Genomic DNA, 13,301 nt, shown 5'->3' on the forward strand with positions numbered 1-13,301 from the left:
TTGTTGTCTAGGACTCTGAAATCCTATTGGCTCACTTTAATATTTTTCCTATGGTTTTACTGTTTGCCTCTAGACAAGTTCTGACAGTGAATTTTGCATTTGGTATTCTGATCTTCAACTATCAAAGGGAAGAAATGAAAAAGATGGACAATCTTTTCAAAACTGTTAGTAGCAGGCAATTCTGTTCAGGAATACTGAGCAGTAATACATTATACATTTAAGAATCTTACTGAAACCTTAAAAAAATTCTATTTTTATTTGGCTTCCAATAAACTGGTAGAGTTCTAGGCAGCATACAAAGTTTCTGTTAAATTTTAATGGGTGCTATTTCTAATAAAAATTATGTAAATACAGAAAAAATAGAGACCTAATGAAGCTTAAGATGAATGACCACAAAATACTATTAACTTTTAAATGCTAATAGGTTAAATCCACTCAGGAAAACTTGAATTTCACTTTTGCTGTTTTCTACTCACTGAATAGCACTTTTTTTGTGTTGTGGGCAGAGAGTAGTAGTAGATATTTACCAATGTCTCTATGTCCTCATACTAACTAGTTTTAAAATTAATATGTCCAGTAATGCTCTGAAAATCATTTTTGGAACATTTAAGTATTCAGTATACAGATTTAAAAATGGCTTAATAAGTATACTTTTCTAAACATATAAAAATTATATTCTATACCGTACTTCCATACTTCCATAGCACTTCTAGTTTAACATGAAAAATTTCAGAGTGCTTGTTAAAACTACAAAGCACTTTGGTATGGCTATCTTATGCTAAAACTGATTCCTTTGAAAACTCAAACTCAGTAAAAAATCTGCAATACCTATCTGGTATTCTTCCTTCAACAGAAGTTCACCTTATTTAATCTTCTATTTCTTCGTATAATTGTACTAATTACATAATCAAACTGGGGGAGGGGGAAAGCAAAGACATCTGAACAAGGTACATTTGTGGCTCTTAGATTTGAGGATTTCATTATAGTTTTTATTAAAGATAGTTGATTGAAATTAATTGTCAAATGCCTCTCTGAGCCATATTCCTCAATTTTGAAATACGGAGGTCAGCTAATTCTGTGTGGAAGGGAACTGTGCTCTTTTAAAAGTATTATGTTTTATATTAATGCATTTAAAGATAATTATGTGGAATTCAACATGATTATTCAATATCAGAAATATTTTGTCATCTCTAGCTTTGGAAGTCTTTGAAATTCTCCCTTTTATATGCACATAACACTCACATGTAGAGTGAAAAGTACATTTATGTGCTTGCCCAGATGAAAGCTTTGATTTTGTGCAAATGGATTATCAAGAGAACTGATCCCTTAAATGATATTCACTTTTCTCTTGCATTCCTGTATTTTTAAATAGTATTATTTTTGTACAGTAGCATGCTATATATGTACAGAGGTATATCATCATTAGCACGCTATAGGACTATGTTCCTGTGAATACTCTCACAGCCTTTTAAACATTATGAGGTGGTAGCTCACTTTTTCTTATCTTCTTATAGACAACTCATCTGTGTTAATGCTTCTGTATCTTCTAATATTGATTCTGCTTTCATTTTCTTAGTAAAGGGTAAACTTTCACCCATTATACAATGTTTATTTTTTCTTGAGATGGGAGTCTCACACTGTCACTCAGACTGGAATTCAGTGATGCCATCATGGCTCAATCTAACCTCGAACTCCTGGGCTCAAGCAATTCCAAAGTGCTGGGATTATACAATTTTGATTTTTATGGATGTAATCAATCAGAAACTACCTAATAAACCTGCCAATTGAATAATTTTCTTAGTTGTTAACCCTAATGATGAGATAATTAAATATATAAAAATATTTAAATATAATAGTTAAATAATTAAAGAGAAGTATTTGCTGCCAAAAATATTCTTGGAAGAAAGAACAGGGGTAGGAGTGGTGTGAATGTCAAGGCATAGATGGGATCTCCAGTATATAAGCCATTTTATTCATCTAAAAGTCCTTGAAAGCTGCATTTCAGATAGTTGAGGCTTTGTCCTTCCATTTAGAAGGCTGTTCTGGGAAAAAGCATTAAAAAAGAACAAGTAATTAAAAAATGGCCACAATTAGCTTAAACTTGATTATATAATTATTTTTAGTCCTAGTTTTTCTTAAAACTAGACTGAAGATATCAGTGATTAAGTTTCCTCCCGACGGGTGGAAATAGGTCTGGAGTGTAAAATAATAATTAACCACAAGTATACACAATTATCTATTTATTCAATCAAAACATTTCTAAAAAGTAAATTAAAATTTTTCTTTTACTTCTAGGGTGAGTTATTAGTGCAATAAGTGTAAGAATAGATAATAATTCCTAGCATATCTGAAGAAAATTGTCCATGAAGTTAACCACCTATGTAGTTAATTAGCATGTATACAACTGACAATGTATCTCCACGAATTATCTAGTTTTTCAATCAAATATTAATTCTCAAAATTAATTCATCAAAGGATATTTAGTTATCTCCCTACCTGCTTTTTTTTTTTTTTTAAACAGCTAGGGTCTCACTGTGTTGCTCAGGCTGGAGTGCAGTGGCTGGTCACAGATGCAATCACAGTGCACTGCAGGCTCAAACTCCCAGGGTCAAATGATCCTCCTGCCTCTGCCTCCAGAATACCTGGAACTACCGGCACAAGTAATTGCACCTGGCAGATTTAGTTATTAAAGTATTTACTTTCAGTACCTATTTGGCACTGTAAAAATTCAAGGATGAAGATTCCTAACGCATCGGATTCTATTTCTCACACTTTAAGTTTCTCTACTTTTTAGTGAACTACGTCCAATATATACAATAATGGACAATTATGAAGTGATCCATACAATTACTATATTATATACTACGCTTCCATCTTAAGGTTTTGCTTTTATTTTTACTTTTAATTATAGATTCTTTGATATTTCTATACATACTATAAAAACCAAGGTGATTCAAAAAAATAATCAAATATGGTAACATAAAAAAATTCTTAAGTCATATTGATGACCTTTGTCACATTTGGAATGTATCTGATACATGGTCCTTTGAAAAAACCCTAGAGATAATTGGCAAGAAATATAGTAGTTCATTGTCTTTTGATTTATAATATAAGGCTAACTACATAGGAATAAGGGAACTAAGTCCTGATGCTTAAGTCCCATAAGGACCAGTTAATTTTACATATATCTGTTTGAAAATCAGATCAGCTGAAACAGAAATGTATGCCTCTGGGGACTGAGTACAAAATAACCACCTTTACCTGAAAAATGCCCATCACACTATCTTCATAAATAAAATCTTAAAACAAACAAATAAACCAAAGAAAACAACCTCTGTGAAACTGAATGTAAAATACTGGAAAGTCTAATTAAAAAGGCATCCTTGTTAATGGTCAGGCAGTTACTAGTTCTGCCTTGTATAGCTGATTTTTTTCATTCTAAAACATATACTCAAATCAGGCTGAGACCATGTCTTAAACTGTTACACAGTTTATGCTATCTATAGTGCCCAATACAAGTGCTGTACATGTAGCAAGGCACAAAATATACATGAAATGAATGAAAAGTAACCTCCTTTTCTGTTCTTTTGACATTAACAAAGAGTAACCAACAATTAAAAAAATACAACATTCAAAGGAGAAAATGTGAAAATACATTATGTACTATTATTTCATTTGGGTTTGTTTCTCAAGATATAAAATTTTACAGATGTTGTCAAATTCTAGTTAGAGTTCAGCTTCTAGTAATTTCTACTAATTGAAAAGTAGGGGAGGACTCAAGATGGCGCTGTGAGAACAACCCAGGATTGAAGCTCTCACTGGATGCGCGGAGAGGGTGAGTTGGGGACGCATTTCCAGATGGTTCTTAGTTGCCCACAGAACGGGGAAATTCCCAGGTATAAAAGAGATGTGGGACTCCAGGCAGAGGTCTTGGCTGGTGTAGCTGGCAGCCGGTGTGGCTGCGGCCAATGCCGGAGTGCAGAGGCGCTCCAAAGCGCTCCATACAAAAGCGCACGATTACGGGTGCCCTGTTGAACGGGAAAACTGAGACCTGAGAGGGCTGAACTTGAGACTGAATGGGACTTGGACAGTGAGCCAGCCCAGGAAATCCCAGGGACACAGCATTTGGGGTAGTGTAGTGCGACAAACAAAACTGCAATTCCAAATGCTCTTGGTGAGGAGGTTTTCTTAAAGTGCAGCTCCGTGTAGGAGGGGCGTCCGCCATTACCGAGGCAATCAGCCCCTACTGAGGTACACGCCCATTGCTGATGCAGCCTGCCGTTGCCGAGGTAACCCAGTACAACAGAGAGACTCTGCCACAGAACGTAGCCCATGGCAACAGGGCGGAGACCGCAGCAAAAGGACAGAGCCTGCAGCAACACTGCAAACCTCACACCAGCAGGGCGGAGCCTCAGCAGGCAAATAGTGAATAGACTGCCTCCTAGCTGGCAGCGAGGCGGACACTCACAAGGAAAGCCCCAACTTCCCCCCAGACAGAGCATCTGAGAAAAAAAGTATTTTTTAATGAGTTATGTTGCAGCAGAATTAAACATAGCAGCCTAACAGCTGTGAATGAACAACAGAGCTCACAGCTCAGCACTTGAACTCCTACAAAGTACAGACTGTCTCCTCAAGCAGCTCCCTGACCCCTCTATATCCAAAAGACTGACATTTGGCAGGCATCATTCTGGGACAAAGATAGCAGAAAAAGAAACTGGTAGCATCCCTCGCTGTTCTGCAGCTGCTATAGTTGCAACCCAGACAAGCAGGGCCTGGAGTGGACCTCAGCAGTCGTACAGCGAAGGGGCTAGACTGGTAGAAGGAAAACCAAGGAACAGAAATACTTCATCATCAACAATCTGGGTGTCCACTCAGAGACCCAATCGAAAAGTCAGCAACTACACAGACGACAGGTGGATAAATCCACAAAGATGGGAAGAAACCAGTGCAAAAAGGAGGAAAACACCCGAAACCAGAACACCTCGCCTCCTAGAAAGGACCAAAACTCCTCACCAGCAAGGGAACAAAGCTGGATGGAGAATGACTGTGACGAAATGATGGAATTAGACTTCAGAAGGTGGATAATGAGAAACTTTTGTGAGCTAAAATAACATGTTTTAAATCAATTCAAAGAAACTAAGAACCTTGAAAATAATTTGAGAAAGTGATAACAAGAATGGATACCTTAGAGAGGAATATGACTGAATTAAAGGAGCTGAAAAACACAATACGAGAACTTCACGAAGCATGCACAAGTTTCAATAGCTGAATTGACCAAGCAGAAGAAAGAATATCTGAAGTTGAAGATCAACTCAACGAAATAAAACGAGAAACCAAAGTCAGAGAAAAAAGCGCAAAAACGAATGAACAAAGTCTCCAAGAAATGTGGGACTATGTGAAGAGACCTAACCTACGTTTGATAGGCGTACCAGAATATGACGAAGAGAATGAATCCAAGCTGGAAAATACTCTTCAGGACATCATCCAGGAAAATTTCCCCCACCTAGCAAGACAGGCCAACACTCAATTGCAGGAAATACAGAGAACACCACAAAGATATTCCACAAGAAGAGCAACCCAAGGCACATAATCATCAGATTCAACAAGGTTGAAATAAAGAAGAAAATACTAAGGGCAGCCAGGGAGAAAGGTCGGGTCACCCACAAAGGGAAGCCCATCAGACTCACAGCAGATCTCTTGGCAGAAACTCTGCAAGCCAGAAGACAGTGGGGGCCAATATCCAACATCCTTAAAGAAAAGAACTTTCAACCCAGAATTTCATATCCAGCCAAACTGAGCTTCAGAAGTGAAGGAAAAAATAAAATCCTTTGCGAACAAGCAAGTACTCAGAGATGTTGTCACCACCAGGCCTGCTTTACAAGAGGCTCCTGAAAGAGGAACTACACATAGAAAGGAACAACCAGTACCAGCCATTCCAAAATCACACTAAATGCTAAAGAGTATCAACATAATGAAGAATCTACAACAACTAACGGGCAAAACAGCCAGCTAGCATCCAAATGGCAGTATCAAATTCACACATAACAATATTAACCCTAAATGTAAATGGACTAAATGCACCAATCAAAAGACACAGACTGGCGAATTAGATAAAAAGCCAAAACCCATCAGTGTGCTGTATCCAGGAAACCCATCTCACATGCAAGGATACACAAAGGCTCAAAATAAAGGGATGGAGGAAGATTTACCAAGCAAATGGAGAGCAAAAGAAAGCAGGAGTTGCAATTCTCATCTCTGATAAAATAGACTTTAAAGGAACTAAGATCAAAAGAGACAAAGAAGGCCATTACATAATGGTAAAAAAATCGATACAACAAGAAGAGCTAACGATCCTAAACATATATGGACCCAATACAGGAGCACCCAGATACATAAGGCAAGTTCTTAACGACTTACAAAGAGACTTAGACTCCCACACAATAATAGTGGGAGACTTTAACACTCCACTGTCAATATTAGACAGATCAACCAGACAGAAAATCAACAAGGATATCCAGGGCTTGAACTCAGACCTGGAGCAAGCAAACCTGATAGACATTTACAGAACTCTCCACCCCAAATCCACAGAATATACATTCTTCTCAGCACCACATCTCATCTACTCTAAAATTGACCACATAATTGGAAGTAAAGCACTGCTCAGCAAATGCAAAACAACTGAAATCATAACAAACAGCCTCTCAGACCATAGTGCAATCAAGTTAGAACTCAGAATTCAGAAACCAACCCAGAACCGCACAGCTTCATGGAAACTGAACAACTGGCTCTTGAATGTTGACTGGATAAACAACGAAATGAAGGCAGAAATAAAGAAGTTCTTCGAAACCAATGAGAACGAAGACACAACATACCAGAATCTTTGGAACACATTTAAAGCAGTCTCTAGAGGAAAGTATATAGCAATAAGTGCCCATATGAGAAGAATGGAGAGATCCAAAATTGACACCCTATCGTCAAAATTGAAAGAGCTAGTGGAGCAAGATCAAAAAAACTCACAACCCAGCAGAAGACAAGAAATAACTAAGATAAGAGCTGAACTGAAGGAGATTGAGACACGAAAAACCCTCCAAAAAATCAATAAATCCAAGAGCTGGTTTTTTGAAAAGATCAACAAAATAGACAGACCACTAGCCAGATTGATTAAAAAGAAAAGAGAGAACAACCAAATAGATGCAATAAAAAATGATAAAGGGGAAATCACCACAGATTCCACAGAAATTCAAACCATCATCAGAGAATATTACAAACAACTCTATGCACATAAACTAGTAAACCTGGAAAAAATGGATAAATTCCTGGACTCCTGTGTCCTCCCAAGCTGAAACTTGGAGGAAAGCTGAAACTATAATATATAAACCAGGAGGAAGCTGAAACTATAAATAGACCAATAACAAGGTCAGAAGTCGAGGCAGCAATTAAGAGCCTACCACACATAAAAAAAAGCCCAGGTCCAGAAGGGTTCACAGCCGAATTCTACCAGACACACAAAGAGGAGCTGGTACCATTTCTTCTGAAACTATTCCAAATAATCTAAAAAGAAGGAATCCTTCCCAAATCATTCTATGAGACCAATATCATCCTGATACCAAAACCCGGCAAGACCCAACAAGAAAAAAAAACTTCAGGCAAATATCCATGATGAACATAGATGCAAAAATCTTCAATAAAATGTTGGCAAGCCGACTGCAACAGCAAATCAAAAAACTTATTCATCATGATCAAGTGGGATTCATCCTGGGAATGCAAGGCTGATTCAACATACGCAAGTCTATCAACGTAATTCACCACATAAACAGAACCAAAAACAAAAACCACATGATTATCTCAATTGATGCAGAGAAGGCATTTGACAAAATTCAGCAGCCCTTTATGCTAAAAACCCTCAATAAACTCGGTATCGATGGAACGTATCTCAAAGTAATAAAAGCTATTTATGACAAACCAACAGCCAATATCATACTGAATGGGCAAAAACTGGAAGCATTCCCTTTGAAATCCGGCACTAGACAAGGCTGCCCTCTCTCACCACTCCTATTCAATATAGTACTGGAAGTTCTAGCCACAGCAATCAGGCAAGAAAAAGAAATAAAGGGTATTCAAATAGGAAAGGTGGAAGCCAAATTGTCTCTATTTGCAGACAACATGATAGTATATCTAGAACACCCCATCGCCTCAGCCCAAAAACTCCTGAAACTGATAAGCAACTTCAGCAAAGTCTCAGGATATAAAATCAATGTGCAAAAATCACAAGCCTTCCTCTACACCAATAACAGACTTAAAGAGAGCCAAATCAAGAACGAACTGCCATTCACAATTGCTACAAAAAGAATAAAATACCTTGGAATACAACTCACAAGGAACGTAAGGGACCTCTTCAAGGAAAACTACAAACCACTGCTCAACGAAATCAGAGAGGACACAAACAGATGGAGAAACATTCCATGTTCATGGTTAGGAAGAATTAATATCGTGAAAATGGCTATACTGCCCGAAGTAATTTACAGAATCAATGCTATACCCATCAAGCTACCATTGACTTTCATCACAGAACTGGAAAAAACCACCATGACCTTCATATGGAACCAAAAGAGAGCCCACATAGCCAAGTCAATTCTAAGCAAAAAGAACACAGCGGGGGGCATCACACCACCGGATTTCAAACTATACTACAAGGCTACAGTAATCAAAACAGCATGGTACTGGTACCAAAACAGAGATATAGACCAATGGAACAGAACAGAGGCATCAGAGGCAACACAACATATCTACAACCAATCTTTGATAAACCTGACAAAAACAAGCAATGGGGAAAGGATTCCCTGTTCAACAAATGGTGCTGGGAAATCTGGCTAGCCATGTGCAGAAAGCAGAAACTGGACCCCTTCCTGACACCTTACACCAAAATTAACTCCAGATGGATTAAAGACTTAAACATAAGACTTGGCACCATAAAAACCCTAGAAGGAAATCTAGGCAAAACCATCCAGGACATAGGAGTAGGCAAGGACTTCATGAACAAAACACCAAAAGCATTGGCAATAAAAGCCAAAATAGACCAATGGGACCTAATGAAACTCCGCAGCTTCTGCACAGCAAAAGAAACAGTCTCTAGTGTGAATTGGCAACCAACAGAATGGGAAAAAGTTTTTGCAGTTTACCCACCTGAAAAAGGGCTGATATCCAGAATTTCCAAAGAACTCAAACAGATTTACAGGAAAAAAACAAACAAGCCCATTCAAAATTGGGCAAAGGATATGAACAGACACTTTACAAAAGAAGACATATATGAGGCCAACAATCATATGAAAAAATGCTCATCGTCACTGGTCATCAGAGAGATGCAAATCAAAACCACATTGAGATACCATCTCACGCCAGTTAGAATGGCGATCATTAAAAAATCTGGAGACAACAGATGCTGGAGAGGATGTGGAGAAAAAGGAACACTTTTACACTGTTGGTGGGAGTGTAAATTAGTCCAACCATTGTGGAAGACAGTGTGGCGATTCCTCAAGGCCTTAGAAATAGAAATTCCATTTGACCCAGCAATCCCATTACTGGGTATATATCCAAAGGACTATAAATCGTTCTACTATAAGGACACATGCACACGAATGTTCGTTGCAGCACTGTTTACAATAGCAAAGACCTGGAATCAACCCAAATGCCCATTGATGATAGACTGGATTGGGAAAATGTGGCACACATACACCATGGAATATTATGCAGCAATCAGAAATGATGAGTTTGTGTCGTTTGTAGGGACATGGATGAATCTGGAGAACATCATTCTCAGCAAACTGACACAAGAACAGAAAATGAAACAGCGCATATTCTCACTCATGGGCAGGTGATGAAAAATGAGAACACATGGACACAGAGAGGGGAGTACTAAACACTGGGGTCTATTGGGGGGAAAAGGGGAGGGCCAGTGGGAGGGGGAGGTGGGGAGGGATAGCCTGGGGAGAAATGCCAAATGTGTGTGAAGGGGAGAAAGCAAACAAAACACACTGCCATGTGTGTACCTATGCAACTGTATTGCATGCTCTGCACATGTACCCCAAAACCTAAAATGCAATAAAAAATAAAAATAAAAAAAAAAGAAAGTAAAATGTTATCTTTATTCTCAGAAAACACCTATCATCAGTAAGATACATGCTTAAAAAAAAAGGAGAGACAAAAATCCAAAACACAAGACTTCGGTAGTCTATCCTCTCATCTGGTATTCCTTGAAACTAATTTATTACAACATACATCTGAGTTCATATGATATGAATGGTGTGCTAAGTACCTAGAAGCATTAACATAATAGTGTATGTGTATATGTCAGCAACATAGTCTTATACTTAACATAGGGAGAAATCTCATCTGTGATTCTGAAAGTTCTTTATACAAAGTTAACTACCCAGAACAAGATAACTCATATAACAATACCATTAATTATGAATGTCATCATTCCCTTTGTCCGCTTTGTGTGTTAAAACCTGATGGATGTGATACCTTCTTAACGATCTGATCCTGTAGTCTCATTACTATCACATTTTAAATCACTTAATGGTCTGTGTTGAATAATACATATATTAAAAATATATTGTACAATTATACAATTTATATTAGTCCATGTATGATGGGCTTACAGCATCTGATAAATCATCTGTGCAGATAAGGTAAAATCACAATGTAACTTCAGTCATGCACTGCTTAACTAAAGGATATGTTCTGAGAAATGCATCATTAGGTGATTTCAGTTGTGTGAACATCATGGTTACATAAACCTACATGGTACAGCCTACCATCCACCACACCTACTGCACACCTAGGCTATATGAAATAACCTATTGTTCCTAGGCTACAAACCTGTACAGCATGTTACTGTACTGAATACAGTAGGCAATTATAACACAATGGAAGTATTTGTGTATCTAAACATAGAAAAGGTAGCAAAAATACAGGTCTTGGCTGGGCACTGTGGCTCATGCCTGTAATCCTAGCACTTTGGGAGGCAGAGGTGGGAGGATCATGAGGTCAGGAGTTGGAGACCAACCTGACCAACATGGTGAAAACCTGCCTCTACTAAAAATAAAAAAAGTTAGCCAGGCGTGGTGGCACATGCCTGTAATCCCACCTACTCAGGAGGTTGAGGCAGGAGAATCGCCTGAACCAGGGAGGTGGAGGTTGCAGTGAACCGAGATTGAGTCACTGCACTCCAGCCTAGGTGACAGAGCAAGATTCTGTTTAAAAAATGCAGGTATTATAATCTTATGGGATCCCTTTGTATATGTAGTCCAGAGGCAACTAAAACTTTGTTATGTGGCGCATGGCTGTATTTTAAATTAGATTCTGGCAAACATGGGATCACTATAGGTGGTAATAGGTTTTGAGTATAGAAAAGAGAATAGGCTAATGAAATCATATATATATATATATATATACACACACACACACATACACACACACACACATATATATGTGTGGTGATTCCTTTATATATATATATATATATATATATATATAAAGGAGAAAATGTTCTTACGCTTGGGAAAAAGCTCATTTTACAGAATTTAAGGAAGTAAGTGCAAAGCCATAGTTCCTCTCCTGCGGAAAGCTTCATTCTAAGTTTCAGAATTTCTAAACCACAAACTTATATTTATAACTGAAATTAGATCACACAGATAACCTATGATAATGGGAATCACAATAAAGGGCAATTAGGAAAAATAACTATTTAAAATTAAAGTTATATATAAATAGGTTTGAAAAAGTAGAGTTAATTTCAGATTAACTGTTCCAATACTAAGTTAACTATACTCACAATACAAAAATTATTTCTATAAACCTCTGAAAGGTACTATAATTTTAGAAGCAGATTTAATTTTACACTTTGATTCTCTCAGATTAAAATGTTTTTGATTTCTCTGCACATGTAATATCTTAATAATGGAAGAAACTTCAGGTCAAGATTGAGGGGTCACCTAATAATTAAAGACTTTTAGGTATAAAAAATTACCTCCACATTGAATCATTTTCCTTTATATCGATATGCTTACTAAAAAACACCATGACTTTTGAGATCACAGTATTTGTTGTGAGATAGTAATGTTTTAAACACACCTAGAATCTTTTGGTTTCCTTTTGTTTATATGGTCCTACTTTATGTACAGGTTTAAAAAAAAAGAGTCTCTAAACTTAGGGTGGAAAGCAAGGGTATTCAATCTTTTTGCTTCCCTGAGCCACAGTGAAAGAACTGTCTTGGGCCACACATAAAATACACCACCACTAGATAGGCAAGGACTGTATGACTAAAACACCAAAAGCATTGGTAACAAAAGCCAAAATAGACAAATGGAATCTAATTAAACTCCAGAGCTACTGCGCAGCAAAAGAAACAATCATTAGACTGAACTGGCAACAAACAAAATGAGAAAAAATTTTTGTAATCTACCCATCTGACAAAGGACTAATATCCAGAATCTACAAAGAACTAAAACAGATTTACAAGAAAAAAATAAACCCATTCAAAAGTGGGCAAAGGATATGAACAGACACTTCTCAAAAGAAGAAATACATGAGGCCAATAAACATATGAAAAAAATGCTCATCATCACTGGTCATTAGAGAAATGCAAAACAACATTGAGATACCATCTCACGCCAGTTACAATGGCGATCATTAAAAAATCTGGAGACAACAGATGCTGGAGAGGATGTGGGGAAATAGGAACACTTTTACACTGCTGGTGGGAGTGTAAATTAGTTCAACCATTGTGGAAAACAGTGTGGCGATTCCTCAAAGACCTAGAAATATAAATTCCATTTGACCCAGTAATTCTATTACTGGGTATATATCCAAAGGATTATAAATCATTCTATTATAAGGACACATGCACATGTATGTTCACTGCAGCACTGTTTACAACAGCAAAGACCAGGAACCAACCCAAATGCCCATTGATGATAGACTGGACAGGGAAAATGTGGCAGATATACACCGTGGAATACTATGCAGCCATAAAAAAAGGATAAGTTCGTGTCCATTGTGGGGACATGGATGAACCTGGAAACTATCATTCTCAGCAAACTGACACAGGAACAGAAAATCAAACTGCATGTTCTCACTCATAGGCGGGTGTTGAATGATGAGAACACATAAACATAGGGAGGGGAGCATCACACACTGAGGTCTGTTGGGGAGGACTAGGGGAGGGGCAGTGGGGAGTAGGGAGTTGGGGAGGGATAACATGGGGAGAAATGCCAGATGTAGGTGATGGGGATGGAGGCAGC

This window comes from Callithrix jacchus, chromosome 6 (assembly GCF_049354715.1).
Source record: "Callithrix jacchus isolate 240 chromosome 6, calJac240_pri, whole genome shotgun sequence".
Classification (NCBI taxonomy): domain Eukaryota; kingdom Metazoa; phylum Chordata; class Mammalia; order Primates; family Cebidae; genus Callithrix; species Callithrix jacchus.